General features: G+C 42.8%; 1 protein-coding gene across 11 annotated transcripts in view; it reads right to left on the bottom strand.

Annotated features, from left to right (window-relative positions):
* The window catches only part of LOC138301106 (TAR DNA-binding protein 43-like), a 154983-nt gene extending 146021 nt beyond the window's left edge, over positions 1-8962 (bottom strand). For 4 of the 11 annotated variants that reach the window (XM_069241222.1, XM_069241220.1, XM_069241219.1 and 1 more), the window contains exon 1: positions 8661-8962. The gene's annotated coding sequence lies outside the window, so the exon portion shown is untranslated. Of the gene's footprint in view, positions 1-8289; positions 8484-8660 lie in introns of those variants that run through there. The other 7 variants (XM_069241228.1, XM_069241227.1, XM_069241225.1 and 4 more) reach the window with 5 other exon arrangements.
* Positions 8963-23587: the final 14625 nt, after the last annotated feature.

Genomic DNA, 23587 nt, shown 5'->3' with positions numbered 1-23587 from the left:
CTATATGTGTTCCCTGTGTGGTGCCTAACTGTATCACTGAGGCTCTGCTAACCAGAACCTCAGTGTTTATGCTCCCTTTGCTTTTAAAATTGTCACTGCAGGCTAGTGACTAATTTTACCAATTCTGATTGGCACACTGGAACACCCTTATAATTCCTTTGTATATGGTACCTAGGTACCCAGGGTATTGGGCTTCCAGGAGATCCCTATGGGCTGCAGCATTTCTTTTGCCACCCATAGGGAGCTCAGACAATTCTTACACAGGACTGCCACTGCAGCCTGAGTGAAATAACATCCATGTTATTTCACAGCCATTTTACACTGCACTTAAGTAACTTATAAGTCACCTATATGTCTAACCCTCACTTGGTGAAGGTTAGGTGCAAAGTTACTTAGTGTGTGTGGGCACCCTGTCACTAGCAAGGTGCCCCCACATTGTTCAGGGGAAATTTCCTGGACTCTGTGAGTGTGGGGACACCATTACACGTGTGCACTACACATAGGTCAATACCTATATGTAGCGTCACCATGGTAACTCTGAACATGGGCATGTAACATGCCTAAGATCATGGAATTGTCCCCCCCAAGCCAAATGTGGTATTGGGGTGCCAATCCCATGCTTCCCCTGGTCTCCAACCAGAGCCTGCGTACTACTTTCCGGGGTCTCCACTGCAGCTACTGCTGCTGCCAACCCCTCAGACAGGTTTCTGCCCCCCTGGGGCCTGGGCACCCTGGTCCCAGGAAGGCAGAACAAAGATTTTGATACCAAACTTCCCAGTATTTAGTGAACCCATTATGGTGCTGTGGAGTTCGTAATGACAAGCTCCCAGACGATATACTTAATATGACTACACTGCACTTACAATGTCTAAGAATGGACTTAGACACTGTACAGCATGGATACTCAAAGTAAAGCCAGCGGGCCTCATGCGGCCCCTCTGACCTTAACATGCGGCCCCCTGGGCAAGAGGAGCACTGGACAGCTGTTTGTTCGACTCAGCACTTACAATAAAAATATTAAATAGACACACACTCGTTTATTTAAACTTAATTGGTGTTAAGGAAAGGAAGTGACCGGGGACTCCTCCACTTAACTTTAGAAACGCCTTCATTTGTAAAGACATCTTGCAGCATAAGTGTAAAACTATGCCAGTCACTTCAAAATTAAAAAAAAAAATTTAGTTAACATACAGAACCTTTTCACCCTAGTACAATTTGTTTTATCAGTACATTGAGATGTATTCATGTAAAAGTGATAGTTTTCAAACATTTATTCTTCCCCTTACCATGAGAACACCAGCAATAGTAAATTTAAAGAGGGATGTCACTTATGTGCACTTTATGGGTGGCCTGGGTTCCTATCATACATGAACAACGTTATAGTTTATTAAACCAAACAGAAGCAGGTTTTGTGCAGCACACACCATGAAATCCTATATTTTGAGGTCATATATGCGATAATGCAGAAAACGAGGTAAAGTGAAGTTAAACAATTGCCTAGAATCACACAATCCAGGTTTTCTGGTTTCCCATTGTTCATTTCAGCCACAAGATATATGTGCGTGTGTGTGTGTCTATATCTATCTTTTGCTTCTCCTACACTTTCCTTGCCACCAATGCCCCCAGGCACGCCAGCCAACCGTCACTACTGGCATCAATGTAGCCCCCGGGCACACCACAGACCAAACTTTTTGGCCCCTGGGAAAATGTTTGCAAGTACCCATGCTGTAGAGGTATATTGCTCATGCAGCTCTGCCCTCACCTGTGGTATAGTGCACCCTGCCCTAGGGCTGTGTGGCCTGCTAGAGGGGTGATTTACCTACGTCACAAGCAGTGGCACCGAAAGGGGTGCCATGGCTACTTTGCCTTTTTCTCCCCACCAGTGCACACAAGCTGCAAGGCAGTGTGCATGGGCTGAGTGAGGGGTCCTCCCAAGTGGCATAATACATGCTGCAGCCCCTAGAGACCTTCCCTGGCAAAAGGGCCATGGGTACCTTTGGCAAGGGACTTAACTGTGTGCCAGGGCTGTGCCAATTGTGGAAACAAAAGGTACAGTTTTAGGGAAAGAACACTGGCGCTGGGGCTTAGTTAGCAGAGTCCCAGCACACTTTCAATCAAAATTGGCTTAAACATTGGGCAAAAAGTGTGTGTGCGCACGGGGGGCGGACCATGCCAACAGTGGTACTTGCCTACACCATGCTCCACAGACTAAACAGAAGCAACACCAAGGTGTGAGCTGGCCAAATAGGAGACCGTAAACAAGAGAGACAAAAACAGTTACTTGAAGACGAAAGACCAACAGAAAAGCTGCAGAATGTTTTTTTAGTCACGCCTTTCATCTCACCCCCATGCCCACTGACCGAGCCCCAGATGTACTCAGTATCACAGTTACAATACTTTTTTTATGCACTTCAACTACTGCAATCAATTAAGATGGACACTGGACCCATATTCCAGGGGCATAACTCATTCATAGCTGAAGAGCATGGCAATATGCCATTGCAAAACACTGCAAAGGCCGTAGGCAAAAGGGAGTGTGTGTGTGTGTGGTGGAGGGGGAGACATTCATAAGTATTAAGAAAGAAAAAACAAGCATTGGCAATGCCAATGCCAATAGGTCTCGCATTTGTGAGAGTTCGAGCTATTGGTGTTGTAAATGAAAACGTCTTTTACCCATGTGTTTTGTTTTGAATTGGAGAGGATGTATACTGTGTGGAGAGGACTTAAGTAGTTGGATTGCAATTGTTTATTGTGGAATTGAGAGGTGTGGGGTGGATTTGTGCAGTGGAATTATGTGGCATGATGGATAGATAGGGAGAGAGCTGCGCAGAATAAATAGACAGGAAGACGTAGAGGGATAGATAGTTTGTGCAAAGTGCTGAATGAACTCCAGACAGAAGAGCAGAAAGTGTGTGAGAAAGACAGACTGTAAAGAAATGGCTCCCTGTTGCAGTTACCCCCCACTTTGTGCCTGATGCTGACTTGACTGAGAAGTGTGCTGGGACCCTGCTAACCAGGCCCCAGCACCAGTGTTCTTTCACCTAAAATGTACCATTGATTCCACAATTGGCACACCCTGGCATCCAGATAAGTCCCTTGTAACTGGTACCTCTGGTACCAAGGGCCCTGATGCCAGGGAAGGTCTCTAAGGGCTGCAGCATGTATTATGCCACCCTAGAGACCCCTCCCTCAGCACAGACACACTGCTTACCAGCTTGTGTGTGCTAGTGAGAACAAAATGAGTAAGTCGACATGGCACTCCCCTCAGGGTGCCATGCCAGCCTCTCACTGCCTATGCAGTATAGGTAAGACACCCCTCTAGCAGGCCTTACAGCCCTAAGGCAGGGTGCCCTATACCATAGGTGAGGGTACCAGTGCATGAGCACTGTGCCCCTACAGTGTCTAAGCAAAACCTTAGACATTGTAAGTGCAGGGTAGCCATAAGAGTATATGGTCTGGGAGTCTGTTTTACACGAACTCCACAGCACCATAATGGCTACACTGAAAACTGAGAAGTTTGGTATCAAACTTCTCAGCACAATAAATGCACACTGATGCCAGTGTACATTTTATTGTAAAATACACCACAGAGGGCACCTTAGAGGTGCCCCCTGAAACTTACCCGACTATCTGTGTAGGCTGACTGGTTCCAGCAGCCTGCCACACTAGAGACATGTTGCTGGCCCCATGGGGAGAGTGCCTTTGTCACTCTGAGGCCAGTAACAAAGCCTGAACTGGGTGGAGATGCTAACACCTCCCCCAGGCAGGAGCTGTAACACCTGGCGGTGAGCCTCAAAGGCTCACCCCTTTGTCACAGCCCAGCAGGGCACTCCAGCTTAGTGGAGTTGCCCGCCCCCTCCGGCCACCGCCCCCACTTTTGGCGGCAAGGCTGGAGGGAACAAAGAAAGCAACAAGGAGGAGTCACTGGCCAGTCAGGACAGCCCCTAAGGTGTCCTGAGCTGAGGTGACTAACTTTTAGAAATCCTCCATCTTGCAGATGGAGGATTCCCCCAATAGGATTAGGGATGTGACCCCCTCCCCTTGGGAGGAGGCACAAAGAGGGTGTACTCACCCTCAGGGCTAGTAGCCATTGGCTACTAACCCCCCAGACCTAAACACGCCCTTAAATTTAGTATTTAAGGGCTCTCCCTGAACCTAAGTTTTTAGATTCCTGCAACAACAAGAAGAAGGACTGCCTAGCTGAAAACCCCTGCAGAGGAAGACCAGAAGACAACAACTGCCTTGGCTCCAGAAACTCACCGGCCTGTCTCCTGCCTTCCAAAGAACTATGCTCCAGCGACGCCTTCCAAAGGGACCAGCGACCTCTGAATCCTCTGAGGACTGCCCTGCTTCGACGACGACAAGAAACTCCCGAGGACAGCGGACCTGCTCCAAAAAGACTGCAACTTTATCCAAAGGAGCAGCTTTAAAGAACCCTGCAATCTCCCCGCAAGAAGCGTGAGACTTGCAACACTGCACCCGGCGACCCCGACTCGGCTGGTGGAGAACCAACACCTCAGGGAGGACCCCCGGACTACTCTACGACTGTGAGTACCAAAACCTGTCCCCCCTGAGCCCCCACAGCGCCGCCTGCAGAGGGAATCCCGAGGCTTCCCCTGACCGCGACTCTCTGAAACCTAAGTCCCGACGCCTGGAAAAGACCCTGCACCCGCAGCCCCCAGGACCGGACTTTCACTGCAGAAGTGACCCCCAGGAGTCCCTCTCCCTTGCCCAAGTGGAGGTTTCCCCGAGGGAGCCCCCCCTTGCCCGCCTGCAGCGCTGAAGAGATCCCTTGATCTCTCATTGACTTCCATTGCAAACCCGACGCTTGTTCTAACACTGCACCTGGCCGCCCCCGCGCCGCTGAGGGTGAAATTTATGTGTGGGCTTGTGTCCCCCCCGGTGCCCTACAAAACCCCCCCGGTCTGCCCTCCAAAGACGCGGGTACTTACCTGCTGGCAGACTGGAACCGGGTCACCCCCTTTTCTCCATTGGAGCCTATGCGTTTTGGGCACCACTTTGAACTCTGCACCTGACCGGCCCTGAGCTGCTGGTGTGGTAACTTTGGGGTTGCTCTGAACCCCCAACGGTGGGCTACCTTGGACCAAGAACTGAACCCTGTAAGTGTCTTACTTACCTGGTAAAACTAACAAAAACTTACCTCCCCCAGGAACTGTGAAAATTGCACTAAGTGTCCACTTTTAAAATAGCTATTTGTGAATAACTTGAAAAGTATACATGCAATTGAAATGATTCAAAGTTCCTAATGTACTTACCTGCAATACCTTTCAAACAAGATATTACATGTTAAATTTGAACCTGTGGTTCTTAAAATAAACTAAGAAAAGATATTTTTCTATACAAAACCTATTGGCTGGATTTGTCTCTGAGTGTGTGTACCTCATTTATTGTCTATGTGTATGTACAACAAATGCTTAACACTACTCCTTGGATAAGCCTACTGCTCGACCACGCTACCACAAAATAGAGCATTAGTATTATCTCTTTTTACCACTATTTTACCTCTAAGGGGAACCCTTGGACTCTGTGCATGCTATTCCTTACTTTGAAATAGCACATACAGAGCCAACTTCCTACACAGACTCAGTTAATATGAGAGGAGAGCAATATAATAGAAAGAATGATAACCAAAGGACGGACAAAGGGGGACAAAGAAAAAGGAACAGGAGAGAGAGAAAGAGCAAGAAAATGTGTGTGCATGTGCTTGAGAGATAAAGGAAGCTAGAGGGAGAATGAGTGAAACAGAGAGGGGACAAACTTGGTGGCATCATTTAAAATGGCAGCGGCGTACAGTCATGTAACTATGAGTTAGGGCTGGCCTCTATGTAGTGACTGTGTGCTGTAGCAGGAAAACCAGACTGATCGGGCAGCCTTTATCGGCCATCAATATATACATTGGTCCTCATGTTAGGAAGTCAGGATTGCCCCATGACCCAAGAATTTAGAAAAAAAAACATCTTGTGACACACAGGCTTGAACGAAATTACTTTGCTGTGCTTACGGTTTTTATGTGTCTTCCGTTATGGGAACTGGCTTAGTATGAACAAGCTCATTAGTAAACAAACAAAGTTATGCCAAGCGCAGGAGACAGAACATCCTAAAGACATCTTCGTGTGCATTGGACAAAAGTGCAAAGGGGGCCATTTCATTTAAATGCAGGCTTAGTTTAATTGCAGCTTGCACATCTCCGATCTTTCACCATGCTGAAATCCAGGAACTTATTTTTCTGAAGTAGATTGTTCAAGTGTATTTTTATCACGAAAAAAATCATTAGAGAAGATTAATTTTGGAGTATTTGCTTCGCTCCTATTGAATTCTTATGATTCCTCTGCTTTTATGTGGTGCATTCTTTTTTACCATCAAGTAGCGCATATTTTAATTATTGTCAGTTACCATAAAGAGAGCTGTTAAAAAACACAATATATCAAAAATACACTGTCCACACCGCATCACTTACTACACGGTGTACGAAAGCATGCTTCGGAGAATAGGTGTGGCTTTGTATTTACATTGAAAAGTTTTGTCGGTTCAAAAATATGTTTTCTGTTGTGTAGCATAGTGTTATAAGTAGTGCTTAGACTGGGCTTTTAGTAGGTTGCATAAATCGGTTGCCGAAAGTAAGACATCTCCAGATACCTCTTCCAATAGAGGAATAAGCCAACATCAACATTTGTTTTTCTTGTCTTCTTTTTACCTACGTTGCTCTGCAAGATTACCTACAAACTGACAAACCACAAGCCGTTCCTCAGTGAAATAATACTTAACTGTGTCCAGGGTTTCTTTGTTTTGCCCCACGTAAGCAAGATCAATACTTTTTGAAAAACGCTCGGAACATGTTCCAGCCCACATAATTACATTAGTTTATTAATGAATGTGAGCAGCTACTGAGGGAACCGGGTTTGAGTCTATGCATTGGTTCTCCCCGTGCCTACCAAAAACCCCAATTTAAATACATGTCAAGCCTTAACAAATAAATCAATGGGTAAACTGAAACAAAATGCAGAATTCCCTACAAGTAATTAGAAGTACTAAACGAACTCCCGTTGGTGAATGGGCAGAAACCAAATGAAACAAGCAACAGCGTAGAAAAGAGACGGCCTCGCCATGACGTAAATTACATCATCACGCATGATGTGCAGCGGCCATTTTGAATTGGGGGGAATATACTTTAAATACTGTAACAGTAGCGATTTTCTTTACGCATCGGCAGTGCTAAGAAAATAGATTGTCTTTGCACCAGGGAGACAGGGGGCAGTTAGGCTCTCTCATAAAACATTTGACCTCGGTCTTTAAATGCAGGGCACATGTAACCAGAGAAGAACATGATTTAGAGCCCTGTGAACAAAAACAGACCTCAGCCACTGCAAACATCCAGCGCTCTGGTCAAATGCTATTAGCCTCAGAAAAAAAAAGTAGTCCCCAAGCACATGCTACATTGGTACAAGTGGAAGGGTACAAGTACTGGGACCATGCTCCAGGGGAGTGTACAACTGATGAAAAGGTGGGACAGAGAGCAAGGATTGCCCACTAGCAAGCAAGGATTTTTTAAGGACACTGAAACAAACCAATGAAAAAGCAGACAGTCCACAAAGAAGTATATACAAGAGGTCTCGAATGCTCGACCTAAAAAAAACAGGGAATACGAGTAGCTCAAGGAAACAGCCACAAACGGGCAATCTACAACTGCCTACGAACACTTTACAAAGCCACTGTCAATCGTATATTTGGCCGGACTGTCACAGATTCTCTTCCCTGTAAATCCCTCACTGGAAATCACCCACGATATCCATTTGGGTGAATCAGCAATGTACTTGTATTATTATCAATTATTTCACATACACATAGAATAAGCGCTGGCTCACTAAGGGGAGCAGTATTCCCCACCCCCCAAATACTATGGAAACGCAATCGACACACTGGCGCAGCTAACATCAATGTCACTGTTACAACAGTCACTATCAACACCACCACGGCACTCACACATGCTTGTTTGCACGTTTTACCACACGCCCGCCTGCGGACCCACTGGTTGAGCCGCTTGCTTCTAAGAGGCTCGCACCTATCCACAGCAACTAAAATATCCGTACTCGCGTCCCCGAACGCCGCGGTCCAGTCAAATCAACCCATGCCTCGAACGCAACTTTGGGAATTTGGCCGTGGATAAGGGCAAACATTATACTGCCACTGCACTGATGTTATGAGGAAAATAGTGCAAGTGGGTACCGGCAGTCTGATAAACAGCTTCAACATTCATCTCACAAAACTCACTATACCGATTCGCTTTATCCAACTAAGGTCGATTCATAGATCGGCTCGTTAGGGTTTTTTCTCTCAAGGGAATTTGCATCGCTTTTGGCCTTCGAGACAACGAACTCTTCCACCGCCCTCCGTATCTCTCCAAAGCAAGGCGCTGCCCGCCGCCTACAATGCCAACAAGTAAAGGCGCGCTGACGTCAGACGTCTACAACAATGAAGAACAATTGAACAGAACATAACCATGCTTCGGTACACGTCAACTATATATGTCAGAGGCGAACAAGATCTCACTATGAGGAGACCTATGGGGAGCTGTCTACAACTGCTCCCCGTACGGCGCCCCTACTGGAAGATATCTACAACTCTTCAAGAAAGATACTCACCAGCTCTTCGACCGCGAGACCTAGCGGAAGAAACTCAGGGAAGTTCGTTCTTGTGCCGTAGAAATTCACTCTACGCAGTCCCTATTTTAGTCCTCCCTACACCGGAACAAAATGGCCGCCCGGCAGTGACATGCGGCAAAACTACGACATCCGTAACCACGCCCACTCGATGTTTCTACTGGCAGTGACGTCTATAACTTTAACATCCGGTTCCGACGTTTGTATTGCTTCCCTCGTCATCTTTCTACAGTCTTTGTAGGAATGGCTGTTTAAGGGCAATCGCAAAGCTCTCCTTCCCCTGTAGTAATTTCTCTTTGGGCTTCCAACCACGCCCGTGTCATGTCAGTCACTTTCATTGGTTTATGGGCTTGCCTTTTAAAATCCGCTTGCTTTCATTTGTGAAAGGCATGCATAAGTCATGCCTTTTCCTGTGTTTAGCCCACCCACACAGCATCAGTAAACTATGAGGTTCAGATTTTTAGCATGGTTTCTAGACTACTTTATTTATTTTCCACGCATCGCACTGAGGTTTACATAGTGCGATCGCACTCGTTTTTTCCGTTTTTTATTTCAGCCATATCGCGCTGCATTTTACATAGTGCGGTTGCGCTGCGTTTTTTTTTTTCCTTTTAATTTGTGTGGCAAGAAAAGTCCGGTTAGGAGTTTACAACGTTAATAGCTCTGACTCGAGCAAATGCAAGACCCGTTGCATTGGCCCCTGTGCAAACCTTTCATCGTGCAGGGCAAAAAAAAATTCTAGCTGAATAGGGTGACCAGACGTCCCGGATTTCCCCCGACAGTCCCGGTTTTTAGAGAACTGTCCCTACGCGTCTCTTAATTTTAAATAAATGTCCCGGTTTTTGGGACAAAAGTCAGATCTTTAAATAAATGTCTTGGTTTCTGGGACAAAGGTCAGATCACCTAGGGCAGCATAAGTTAAAGACGCCTACAAAGTATGAAATAATTAAAATAATTTATCTGTTACTGTCAGGCAACACAGTCCTCTGTCTGCTCCCAGCAGAGAGAGGAGTGAGGAGCCTAGAGAGGTGGGTGCGGGCGGGTTGGGGGTGCAGGGTGGGAAGTCAAGTAAGTGTGTGTGTGTGCGCGCACTCACAAAGCTATGCAAAAAAAAGGGACAGGCCAGATATAAAAGTGAGAATAAAGTCTTTAGTCCTTCTTTTATGTCTAACCTGTCCCGGTTTTTGCTCCTCAAGTTCTGGTCACCCTATAGCTAAAGCAACAAAGAATTTTCTATTCTATTAAGGACACAGAAGGGAGGATTGTGCTTCGCTTTTCTTTACTGAAAAATTACCTTTTTTAGTTTAATCAGCTTTATTATGGAATAAAAAAAAAAACATAAACACAGGAAATAGTAAAAGTACAAAGCTAATAAGCAATGTAGAGAGAAAAGTTGTTTACAATTTTATAATTAAAGGGAGAAGGAAGGATATAAAAGGGGGAAGGGGAATGTAATTCAACATTTGAAAATCAGGTAGGTATATATAATAATATATAAGCATAATGAGAAAAACTAGACCCATGTTACTGAGAAAAGAACAGATAAATTAACAGATTACCGTGGTTTAAAATTCTCAGACCTAATGGATTGATCACATTGTTTAACAATATTGAGAAAGTTCATTAGTGTGGGCCAATACAAATCCCTATTCACCAGAGGTCTAGAAACAGAAGAAAAAATAGATAATCTAAATGATAATGGCAAATATTATTTCACCAAGCTGCAGAGGATATGCTAGAGGAAGACTTCCAGTTAATTGTAACTTGTTGAAAAGCTAAGGCCAACATAAGATCAAATAATCCTTTGTCATGGGCATGTAATTCAATTTGATCTGTAAGACTACCTACAAAAATTGAGATAATTGACACAGGGCATTTTATTCTAAAAATAACTGAGAGTTGGGCCCAGACTTTTGCCAAAAAATAGCAGGAGGGTGACATAAAAAAAGGATATGAAGCAAATCACCTTTCGAGTAATGACATGACCAACAGGCAGGACTAAACATGATACCAAATTTGGCTAGGGATGTTGCTGTATGATATAGCCTACGATAAAGAAAAAACATAGATTGAGTGGTAGAGGCTGATGTTGAAATTTTAAAGATTCTGACCATATTTTGTTCCAGAAAAGAATGGTCCAATCACAACCCAAATCAGCTTCCCAGAAAGTTATACTTTGGCTTTAGGACGAAAAGGATCAATTGATCAAAAATATTTGTATACAAAAGATACTTTAGGGTTAGGAGATAGCAAATGTAAAAGTGAATCTGGGGGAGAAGAGGAAAGAGATATGGACTCTAATGGGAGCGAACAGAAAATGTCTAAAACTGTCTTCATAAGGATTGAAAATTTGTGTAAAAATGATCGAGGATAGTCAAAAATCACATGGAATTAGAGAAAGGAATAAGGATTGAGGCCATCAAAAAGATCTTGAACCCAGATAATTCTCCAAGATTTCCAATATAAGGGTCTATTATTAATAGTTATGAGTTTATTATACCAAAGTGGAGATTGCAAAAAAGTGACTATAGATGAGATTTTTCTTTGATAACAAGGACTCAATAAACAGGTATGTTTAAAAAGAGGTGGGGGAATTATGTTATTTTTTAAAGAAAACATTAACATTTCTTTACTAGAGAAAGGTACAAGTAATGCTAGCTCAATGTCAAGCCGTAATGGAATAAAAAGAGAGGGAGCTGAAGAAACACATTCGGTACCTTGTTTCAAACAAAAAGCTTTATGATAAATCCTAAAATATAGAAAGTTCACCCCTTCATTGTCCTTAGCTTTTTTAAGAAGAAAAAGAGAAATTCAAGATTTTTTCTTATTCCAGAGGAATTTGGAGAGAAGTGAGTCAATTGTTTTAAAGTAAATATCTGGTATATGAACTGGAGTCATAGATAAAATGTATAAAACAATGGGAATAATCATCATTTTAATGGAATCCATATGACCCCAACACGATAAATAAAAAGGATTCCAGGAGGACAATAGTTTGTCAATTCTATTGATACAATCCTTCATAGTTATTTTAACAGATTCTACAATGGAGTTAGGAAACCAAATGCCCAAATATTTAATTTTAGAATTATTCCAATGAAACCCAGTGGAGTCAAACAAATGCTTAGTACAACATTTTGTAAGGGGCATAATTTTGGTCTTGTCTGAAATAGTTTTATAATCAGAGACAGATAAAAAGCTTGAAAGGTCTTTAAGTAAAGCAGGTATTGAAATATCAGTATTAGAAAGGAAAAGAAGAATATCATCTGCATAAGCAGATAGTTTTAAATGTTTATCACCATACTGAAAACCTGATAGAGAGGCGTTTTCACAGATACGAGAGAGGAACGGTTCAAGGGCTAAAACAAATAAAAGAGGTGATAAAGGACACCCTTGACGGACCACTTGTTGCAAGGAAAAATAGTAAGATACACAACCGTTAATAAATACTGCAGCCTGAGGATCTGTGTAAAGCAAGGAAATAGGAGATATAATTTTGGGTCCAGAGCCATACCATTTCAAAGCATTGAGTAAAAAAGACCAACTTACTCTGTCAAAGGCTTTTTTTAGCATCTATAGAAATAGCTGCAAGAGAGTATGAAAGAGAAGGTGCTTTATTTAATACATTAAAAAATATACAAGAATTATCTGAAGTTAATCTACCTTTAACAAAACCACATTGTTTTTCACCAATTAATTTGGGCAAAAAGGATTCAATACGAAAGGCTAGTAATTTGGCCAAAAAATTATCATCTACATTAACAAGAGATATAAAGGGATAGTTTTTACATTGTGTAGGATCTCATCCATCTTTAGGTATTAGGCAGATAGTAGCTTCCTAAAGAAGTACCACCAGCCTTGCCAGTAAGGAAAAAAAATGAAAGAGTTGTAAGAGTTTAGGCATCGAAAGGTTGGAAAAAAGTAGATACAATTCTACAGTAAACCCATCTGGGCCAGGTGTCTTCCTTTTTTTCATCAAGTTAAGGGCTTTGAGTAATTCTGTAATTGATAAATCAGCTTCAAGAAGATCAAAATTCATTAAAGGCTGGGAAGGAGGAGAAACAGAGTTAAGATAGGAATCAATAGATGTAGAATGAATGGGATGTTCTGAATTATATAAAATTTTGTAGAATTTCGTGAATTCAGTTAAAATGTCACACTCTTTAAATAAAAGTCTCCTGTCTGATAATTGAATAGATTCAATAAAAGAGCGCTCCTTACGTATTTTCAAATAATTGGCTAAAAGTTTCCTGATCTATTACGACCACCATAATAACGAGCACTACTACGTAAAAATACGGAGGAAGCTTGATCAGTTGATTTTTTTATTAAAAGCTAATTTGGCCTGAACTAGTTCACAAAACGAAGAATCTGAAGATGAGGAATACAATTTATGTTCTAAACGTTTAATATTAGATAACAAAAGTTTCTGCTAGTGAGCAAAATAATTATTTTTCTTTGATACAAAATCTATGATAAAACCATGAGCTGAGGCTTTAAAGGAGTCCCAAATCAATTGGGGAGATGTGTCAGAAGTGGTACCAAATAAAAATAACTCATTAGTGAAAGAGACAAAAGAAGAGGAAAAGTTTGGATGCAACAAAAGAGCATTATTGAATCTCCATCTCCATCTCCATCTGATCGAACCAGAACTAAATCGGCAACAACAGGGGCATGGTCAGATATGAGTATAGGTTCAATAGAGACAGAGATAAGGTTCCGTGTGAGTTGCTAAGAAAAATATAATCTAGGCGAGAGAGAGAACCATGTTGGGGGGAATAAAACAAATACTCTTAAACAGTGGGATTACATAATCTCCACACATCCTATAAAGAATTCTGGGAAATGGTGGAGTGGAATTGTGTTGTAATATACCTGGCATGCTGTAGGCCAGAAGCTGAACAACATTATTCTGTCATAGAAAGAGAGGCACTTGCTTGTATGTGGGCAATCAAGCACTTCAAATTCTACTTATGGGGTTTGCCTTTTGTGGTGAGGACTGATCACAGGCCTCTTGTCCAAACTTTTTCCTCCAGGAAGAATAAAGAGTTGTCCCCAAGAATGCGTAGGTGGGCGGAAGGACTATTAGAGTTCAACTTTGTTGTGGAATATGTGCCAGGACCGAAGAATGTGGTAGCATATTTTTTGTCCCGTTCTTCGGTTGTTAGTAGTGAGGATTCTAATGATGAGGTTATCATCAATTGGGTGAGAGAGGCAGCTATCAATGAAGAGGAGTGGATTTCGGCTATAGAGAAAGATTCAGACAGACATAAACTTCGAGAGTTCATTGTAAAAGGTTGGCCGGTGCACAAAGACATCCCTGACTCTTTGAAAGGTTATTGGAATGTGAGAGATGAGCTCTCTCTAAATGGTAATGAGCTATTTAGGGGTAATAAATCTATACCTCCTGAAGGTGTGAGGAGTAAGATTCTCAATTTGGCTCATGAAGGACACCTGGGTAGAAGTTTAACGAAATCCAGACTTAGAACAATATACTGGTGGCCAGGGTTAAATCGTGATGCTGAGGCCGTTGTAAAAGACTGCATGAGTTGTGCACACAATGACAAAAGTAAGGTTGTAGTGAAAGCGCCACTTTCTCCCATTGAGATTCTGAACAAGCCCTGGGCCAAACTAGGTCTTGACTTTATGGGTCCCTTTCACCTCTTAACTGCGAATGAGCGATATGTCACACCCACGGTAGACTATGCGTCTAAATGGGTGGTGACCAAATGTGTCAATTCCGTTGATACTCGGACTGTGATTGAGTTTTTGAAAGAAGATTTTTCTATGGAGGGTATACCTAGTCATTTGATTACAGACAATGGTGTACAGTTGACCTCGCATGAGATGAAGCTCTTTTTAGACTCCCTAGCTATTGTGCATTTGAGAACAGCACTGTATCTGCCCCAGGCCAATGGTCTCGCTGAACGTATGAATAGAATGGTCAAGGCTTGTGTGCAAGAAGCTATTGAAACCAGGGCTCCTTTGACTGATCTCCTGAGGGATTTGTGGTGGGCACATCGCAACACTCCTAACAGCATCACTAACATAGCTCCTTTTGAATATATGAGAGGAAGATTAGGTTGCACTAAGCTGTTTCCAGCATGGTTCAGGGACAGTTTGACGCAGGTTGATCTAGGGAAATTTGACAAGGCACCAGTTCTCAGAGGGAGGTATCAACATAATTACAAGTTGCGCTTTGATACCAAGCATTGTGTCTCTAGTGTGAAATGGAAGGTTGGTGACTTGGTGTTGGTGAGAAATCCTTGTTTCAATACCAAGGGCAAATCATCCTTCAAGGGCCCTTTTCGAATCAAAGTGGTAAAGAAGAACATTGTGATTCTTGACAATGGAGATGCGTGGAGTATGTCCAGAATTGCGAGATGGAGGGGTGTAGCAGAAGACTCTCCTACTTTGGAAGATCAAGGAAAGAATCAGCATACATCCAAGGAGCTACCACGCTATAAAATTCCATCCAGATTACTCTCCAAGCCCCTCTGGATGAGAGATTATGTATCTTGACTTGCATGTTTCTTTTTCTGGTTTAATTCATATGCATTCTTGTTACAATGTTCATTTATTCCTACCATGTTATGTTCTTCTATTCTGTTTTAATACTGGTGTGTTCTTGTTACAATTTTTGTTATTGTTTTTTTATTTTGGGATTTTAATGTAAGGGAAGGGGATGTGTTGTAATATACCTGGCATGCTGTAGACCTGGAACCTCAGTGATGTTAGTGTTCCAGGATTCTCATTCTGGAGCCTGGTGACACTGTGGTTCCAGGCAGCCATTTGTGGTGCGGCGGTTGTTGGTGTCGGTTGAGACGGTGTTCATTCCCGTCTCTTGCTTTGGGTTGGTTACGAGAAATAAACCTCTTCCTTCAACCATTCATGACTACGTCCTCGTAACAAATTGCTTATGAGACTTATTTGGAGGAAAACAAATTTGAGACCTTCGGTCCATTAAAGGGTCCATAATCTGATTACAATCACCACCTAAAATTAAAAACTTATCTTTATGTTGAAGACATTGCTCAGACATATTAGGCCAGAACAAAAGATCTGGTTGAGTTGGGCTATATACATTGAGAACAGTTAATGGAATATCATTTATAAGTAATTTTACACACAATCATCTACCTTCAGAATAATTTTCTTGAGACACAACAATACAATTCAACTTTTTGTGACATAGAACAACTACTCCATTTTTCTTAGTAGAGGTGGGAATAACAAAAACTGATCCCACCGATTTCCCTTGAGTTTTAATACCTCCTTTTCTGTAAAATGAGCCTCTTGCAAAGCACTAAATCTGGATTATAAGAGGCAAGGTGAGATAAGATTCTCTTTCTTTTCACAGGATTAACAAATCCTTTCAGATTCAAGGATATTACTCTGAATGTAACCGACAGGGAATAAAGATAAAACTACACAACCTTCAAAAATGCAAAAAATGTAAATAAAGACAAAAATACTTCCACTAATAGGAAAAAGAGCTAAAGAAAAAGAGAAGAATACAGGAAATATGAAAAAGAAAAAAAGAAAAGAGAAGAAGGGAAGAAAAGGAAATTGAATACAATGAGAGATGACAGTACATGTCAATGATGATTGAATAACGTACCTTATAGGAAAGAAGAAGGAAATGGGGAGTGGTAACACACAGAAGACAGCACGACCAACACGAAGAACGGGCCACACCGGAACTTGACATGGGAGCTTACGGGACACTAATGTTTTGTAAAGAGAATAAAGAAATATGGTTGAATCAGCAATAAACATTCATACGTATTAATCTAAAACATACGAATAAAGAATAAAGACAATTACAATCAACAATCAAGTCATCTTGAAGTTGAGAGGCCTGCAATGTCCATCAAGTCTTTTGAATGAGAATGGATACATTTTCTGAGATCTGCAGGATCTTCAAAGGAGGATGTGTTATTCTAGAAAGTAACTTTGAAAGTGTAAGGATGAAACAAACCATTTCTTGCACCCAAAGACCGCAATGCAGGACAAAGATCAAGAAATTCCTTTCTACGTTTAGCAGTGGCAGAAGACACATCTTGGGTCAAAAATAATTTTGCTCCAGACCATATAAGTTGCTTTTTCATTTTTAGCAACAATTAAAACTTGTAAAAGATCAATGAACTTAAAAAATAAAATGATCACACCCTGAGGTTTTGTTGGGGCTGAGGAAGAAGTGAGTCGGGAGCCCAACCGATGGACTCGCTGAATATTCAAAGTAGAAGTTGAAGGGAGATCCAACAGTTTTGATAAAAAAGAAGTGAAGAAAGAAATTGGATCTCCACCTTCAATGTTCTCTGGAAGACCATATAAAAGTAAATTATTGGGTCTATTTCTGTTCTCAAGATCTTCAGCATGTTTCTTCAATGCTGAGACATCTTTCTCTAGAGATGCAATTCGAGAAGAGGATTCCTGCAAAGAGCTGACATTTTGTTACACCAAACTCATCCTAGACTCCATAGAGGACCATTTATCATCCAAATTTTGAATTTGAGCATTAGTTTCCTTAATAAAGGGCCTTAAGGCCCTGATTTCCTCCAGTATATTGTCAAGAGAAACCTGAGATGTAGACTTTGGAGGGAAAGGAGGATCATGTTTATGTCTTTTATGTGCCAAAGACAATAATGACGACTTCGAGGGTAGAAGCGTAGAAGTCGTTGGACAAGGAAAATTCGCTTGACCCATGTCAGTAGGCTAAATTGAAGCCTCCATCACAGGAATCATATAAGGGTGATCTAATCCCAAGACAAAATTCGAGAGAGCATTAGTATGTTGCAACAATTTCTTGCTTTTTCCCATAAATGTCAAATATTGAAGAAAAATCCAAAGCAAGTGACTTAAAAGACAAACCAATAAGAACCCGTCTCAGATGTAAGAGAAAAGGCCAAAGTTCACCCAAAATAATCATTCATCCAAAAATGCTCATTGTAAATCCAGGAAAAATCGGAGAAATAAGTATCCATCCTTTAAATATCCATTATAAACGTAAAAAAACGTAAAAAAATGATGAAGGACCATGAATGTCAGAGTGATAAATAATGAAAAAGGCATTGATAAAGTGACAGAAAAATAAAAACAACGTAGTGAGAAAAACAAAATGGCGGCCAGAGTCACTCAGGCAACAAAACTGGGATTTTTAAGATCAGAAATACCTTGAACGCACTTTAAAAACAACAAAAGTAATTGCAGGCATCATTCCATCTAATGTTCATGTCTTGGGGGACACATTGAATCGGCAAAATTGAGGGAAGGCCTCCCGAAGTTCTGAGGTGGTATGGAGCTCCACCGTCAGGCGGCCGTCTTATGTGGCATCCTAGCCACGCCCCTACCGAAAAATTACAGCAGCCAATTAAAACGTTTCAACATTATAGAAATGGAAAACATACTACATATCTCTCACATAAAAGCTGTATGACATCACACTCTTTCTCCAATGGTCTAAAAAGAATTTCTAGCTTACGCGCCAAGACAATTCTATTAAGGACACAGAGGGGAGGATTACGCTTCTCCTTCTTTGCTCTTAATTATTGTACAAACACAGCAGCCAAAAAAATGACATTACCCATAAACTATTAATTCACAGTATCAGTACCAATCACAGTACATCTTGTCATATATACTTGACAACATCCATAACTGTTCCTCTTTCTTTGCACTGAGGATAATACGTTTTAGAGCATAAATGGAAAAAAGTCTTAACAAGAAATCCATGGACTGGATTCAATGTGGAGGCGACAGAGTTCAAGGAAATGCCAGGCTAACAGACCCGAAGAGAACACAAGGTCTATCTTTTGTTCATCACACGTTTTTCTGATCGGAAACTGGGAAAAAAAGAGAAAAATAGCATAGTAACATTCAGTTGGATATAGCTTTAGATTGCACAACTGTACACAAATAGTCATATGCGAAATAAGCACCTCAATGAAAATATCCAAACTCGAGAAAGTATGAAACACAATTCAAAATTACTTTATTGAACATCTGATCATTCATATGTATAATTGGCCATTTTCTAGGTGGGAAGTTATTATAGTGAATGGGTGGGATAATCCTTGCCTCTGTGTCCTTAATAGAATTGAAAATTCTTGGTGCGTAAGCTAGAATTTTCTTTATTCTATGTCAGGATCGGACGCTTTGGATTATGCTTGTTCTTAGCTGCTGTAGGACGATAGAGGCTGCATCTAAAATTGGTTTATAATAAAATGTTTTAAATGTAGAGTCGGATGACCAATTTGCTGCTCTCATTATGTCTTGTAATTGGAATCCTAGAGAAAAAGTCTTTGATGCCATGGCACCTCGAATGGAGTGAGCCCCAAAAAATGAAATATCAATCCCCCTCTCAGACAGAATCCATCCCACCCAGCGAGCTAATGTAGCTGAAGATACTGGGTGGAAAGGCTTTTGAAGCAAAATCAGGAGTTGACCTCCAGGAGACTGACGATACCCTCTAGTGCAATCCTTGTATTTTCTTAAACATTGTACAACGCACAGTTTAGAATCTTCAGGAAAACTAGGGTATGTTACTGGCCTAGAAAACGTTTTTATTCTTCTGGAGATAGAAAAAGTAACCCCATCTGGGGAGTAGACTCGGCCAGAAATATCCAGAGAGCTTACCTCTGACAGCCTTCTACATGATATTAAGCACAGTAATATGGTCAGTTTGGCTGAAAGTTGTTTCCTAGACAGATCCGCGTTGCAAGGCCAGCATTGTAAGAAATTCAGGATAATATTAACATCCCCGTAAATGTGCATACTTTGGTTGCGTTGGGTTAGTCAAACGGATACCTCTCATCACCCTACTTACAAGTGGGTGTTCTCCCATTGGTTTCCCATCAGTTAATACGTGACCAGTTGAAATGGCTCATCTGTAATTATTGACTGAGAAGTAACTTAAGCCTTCAGATGCCATTTCTGCCAAGAAATTGACTACAGAGGCAATGGGGACCCCTAAGGGATTCAGACTCCGTTTGTTGCACCAACCCACCCATCTACGCCTGGCCAAAGCATAGCGTTTATGAGTGGAATTTGACCAGGAAGCGGGTATGAAAGAGATAGATTGCTCCAAAAGGTCCGGCAGATACCAACATTGACATAAATGCACAAAGCCATGAGCTGCAGTTTGTTCTGATCGTTAGGGGGATGAGACAGACCTGCTGGGTCAAACAAGAGCTCCGGGATTGAGGGAATCTGAACTGGAGGGTCCCTGGACATTTCCAGAAGAACTGGAAACCAAGGTTGAGCTCTCCAAAGAGGAGTGATCAGGATCAGTTCTGCCTTCTGTTGTAGGGTTTGAGTTGTTACTCTGGGTATCATTATGAAGGGGGGAAAAGCGTACAGGAGCAGCCCGTCTGCTGTTGAATGAAGGCATCTGTGGCCAGGGCCATGGGATCCGGTCTCTAAGAGTAGGACCGGTGCAGCTGATGGGAGAGACGAGATGCAAATAGGGCTATGTGACATTGGCCCCATCTCATTTGAAGGGCTTAGAACACTGATTGATGGAGTTTATGTTCGCTGTGGTCTCTGAGAAATCTGGAATTCCAGTATGCAATTACATTGAGTTGGCCCCGGAGGAATTCCGCTGTCACTGTAAACTGATTCTGAAGGCAGTAGTGCCAAAATGTCTTCGCTATCTCCTCTAGAATTCGAGATCTTGTCCAGCCTAGCTTGCTGACATAACGGACCGCTGAAATGCTGTCCAAGCAAAGTAGTATGCAACAGTTGGAATGTGGGGCCAGAGTTTTATGGCGAAGGAGCCAGCTAACAGCTCAAAGCAGTTTATGTGAAGGTGAGACTCTTCGCGTGACCAGCGGCCTCCTATGGAAATGGAGTTGCACCTGGCTCCCCAACCACACTTGCTGGCGTCTGATTCTAGTATGATATCCGGTCGAGAGCCGAAGATGGCTTTGCCATTCCATGCTAACATGTGGTCTAGCCACAAAAGGAGTTCGCTGCAAGTCTCTGGGGTGAGATCGATAAGCTCTGCGTATGAGAGGCAATTCTGGAGGTGATGGATCTTCAGGCATTGTAACTCTCTGTAATGCAGAGGCGCTGGAAAGATGGCTTGTATGGAAGATGCTAGTAAGCCAACTATCCTGGCAAGTACTCTGAGGGAGATCTTGTCTTTTCGGAGAGTGGACCTGATCTTCTGGATTGAGTGTCATTTCTGGGCTGGAAGGGAGAGACAAGAAGTAAAAGAGTCAATCTGGAACCCCAGAAATTCCATCTGCTGAGCTGGTGCCAGATCGGATTTCTTTGCATTGATCAGAAAACCCATATCCTGGAGCAACGGAATGGTCCATTCTAAATGTTTTGAGAGTGACCGGACGTCTTGAGCCATAACCAGTATGCCATCTAAGTAGACGATCATTCGAACTCCCTTGGAATGGAGATTTTCTACCAACAGGCGCATAATCGTGGTGAAGCCCCAAGGGGCGAATAAGAGACCGAATGGGAGGACTTTGAAGTGGAACCATGGACAATCCAATCTGAATTGTAGGACCTTCCTGTGGGGAGGAAAAATTGGAATCGTGAGATTGGCATCTTTCAGGTCCAATCATATCATCCAGTCACCTTCTCTGAGAAGATGGATCCCTTCAATCTTGAAGTGGCAATAAAGAATCCAACTGTTAAACTCTTTCAAGTAGATTACTAGACGTGATCTCCCTCCTTTCTTGTATACTGCAAATATATTGCTGCAAAACCTTAAAGGGTCTGGCTGGCACAGGGCAATTGCATCTTTGATTAACAGTTGGTGTATCTCTTGTTGAATAAAGGCTTGATCTAGTTGGGAAGAATGGATTGGCTGTGGCCGGGGTCGTCTGCTGAGGGTTCCAAAAAAACTCTAGATGGAAACGTGTCATTGTCTCCAGTACCCACTGATCTTATGCCAGTAATGACCAGCTGTGCAGAAAAAATCTGGTTCTGCCCCCCAGTTTCACTAGTGAGGGGGAAATCAAGCTTACCTTGAGGATTGGAGCCTGAATTGTAGTTTCTCTGGATCCACCTCACTTGAAGCGGACACGACCTGCCCATGCTCTGGCAGGGTAGAAGGTATCTCTGGGTTGAGACGAGTATCCTCTGCCCAAAGAGGTATAGCCTGGATGAGGGCTCGTGTGGTGCAGAGGCTGGACAGACACCCTCTATTTCTGCCGGCCCTGGCAAAAATGCAGTTTTGAAACACCTTATTCAAAGATGTCTGGGCCTTGTAGAGGGCCATAAACATATGGACAAACTTGCCCAAGTCTTTAGCAAATTTGTTTCTGAACAGGAGTCCATCAGCTAGTAGGCCCAGCTCAGCATTAGCTAGATCCACCAGTTTGGGATCTATGTGCAGCAAGATTGATCTCCTTTCCATGGAGATTGCGCAATTTGCGTTGCCCCGGATGCATAATGCACGCTGAGCCCATCCAGTTAGAGTGTAAGGGTCTATCCTAGAACCAGATTATTTTGCAGTAACTGCCAGGTCTAAAATTTTGCATGAGGGGCCTGCAAGGGCTAGGACTTTATCCTGGAAGGACTTCCATGATCTGTCTATGCCCTTCTTTGGGTCCTTAATGGAGCATTTGATGAAAGTCGCCAGATTTGGGTCCAGTTCAGGAGTCAGGGCTACCTTGTCCGGGATATCAAGACAAGGACATTCAGACCTAAGGCGGTTCCTGACGTCCTTATCTAAGGCTTTCCGTAGTCTTGCGTGGGCGTAGTCTACCACTGCGGGTAGAGGAGTCCAGTCTGCAGACCTGGGGTGGATAATCGCGTCTAGGTCGAAGTTGAGGGAAGACACTGGATCTATACTTTCAGTGGAAGGGGAGGGGGCCTGTTTGTTGTCAGAGGAGTGACGTCATTGTTTTTGTGGATGTGTGTCGATGTCTGAGTCAGACTTGGGGTGTGTGATTAATAAGAGACATCATCTGGAAGGGGGGAGAGAGAGTTTGGGCGCTGGAAGAGGGTTGCGCTGAGTATTGGTGGTCCTAGGACGCTTGCGATTGCGACAGTCGGGCCATGGGGGCTGCATGGAGCCATTCGGGGCCCAGGAGAGAGCTCTCCTATTTGGTGTCAGTGAGGGGCATGGGGCTGGGCTAGCCATAGGGAGGGACTGTCAGGGCATATCTCTTCAGCTGTCTAGCGATTGGCTGTAGTGCAGCCGTGAGGGCTCTATCAATCGATTGTGCCACTGAGGCATCCATGGCATGTACAATGTCCTCAGCAAGGAGTAAGACCTCCTGATCCTGGAGGTATGCAGCATCATTTTGGTTCTGCCTTTTGCTCATTGTCGTAGATGTAAGTAATAGGGACTGGATAGGAGGGTTTGCCCACTGATTAATATAGGGGGGTTCCCCAGAAGGTAAGGGCCGTATAGGAGGCAGAATCTCTTGACAAGAAGTTTGTGCTTCTAATAGTCTTTTTGAAATTATCACCCCCTCAGGAAAAAATCCTGTTGTGGCCTGAGTACAGCCCTGGCACACGTGCGTGAAGGGAACGCTTTGCTCAACCACCAAAAATTCATGTGGAGCTGACTCCAGCCTGCTGAGTCAGACGGCGTGGGCTCGCTTTCCAGGCTCAAGAGAAAATGAAGTATGGTACTTATCTTTCACGAAGCAGCAAAGAAAGAAGAACAGTTATGGATGTTATCGAGTATATATGACAAGATGTACTGTGATTGGTACTGATACTGTGATGTCATAGTTTATGGGTAATGTAGTTTTTGAAAAAGTTAATTTTATTGGCTGCTGTGTTTGTACAATAATAAACAGCAATGAAGGGGAAGCATAATCTGAAGCCTCAGGTCCTGACATAGAATCAATGCAGCCTATATAACCTGCTGCTGCCATCTTTCTTCGTCTGTCTTTGTGGTCGTCCCCCAGAAGAGCTCGAACTTCCAACCAAGC

Source organism: Pleurodeles waltl, chromosome 6 (genome assembly GCF_031143425.1).
Source record: "Pleurodeles waltl isolate 20211129_DDA chromosome 6, aPleWal1.hap1.20221129, whole genome shotgun sequence".
Lineage (NCBI taxonomy): Eukaryota > Metazoa > Chordata > Amphibia > Caudata > Salamandridae > Pleurodeles > Pleurodeles waltl.
The sequence above is the reverse complement of the archived record's forward strand: the minus strand, read 5'-3'. Positions and strand labels throughout refer to the sequence as shown.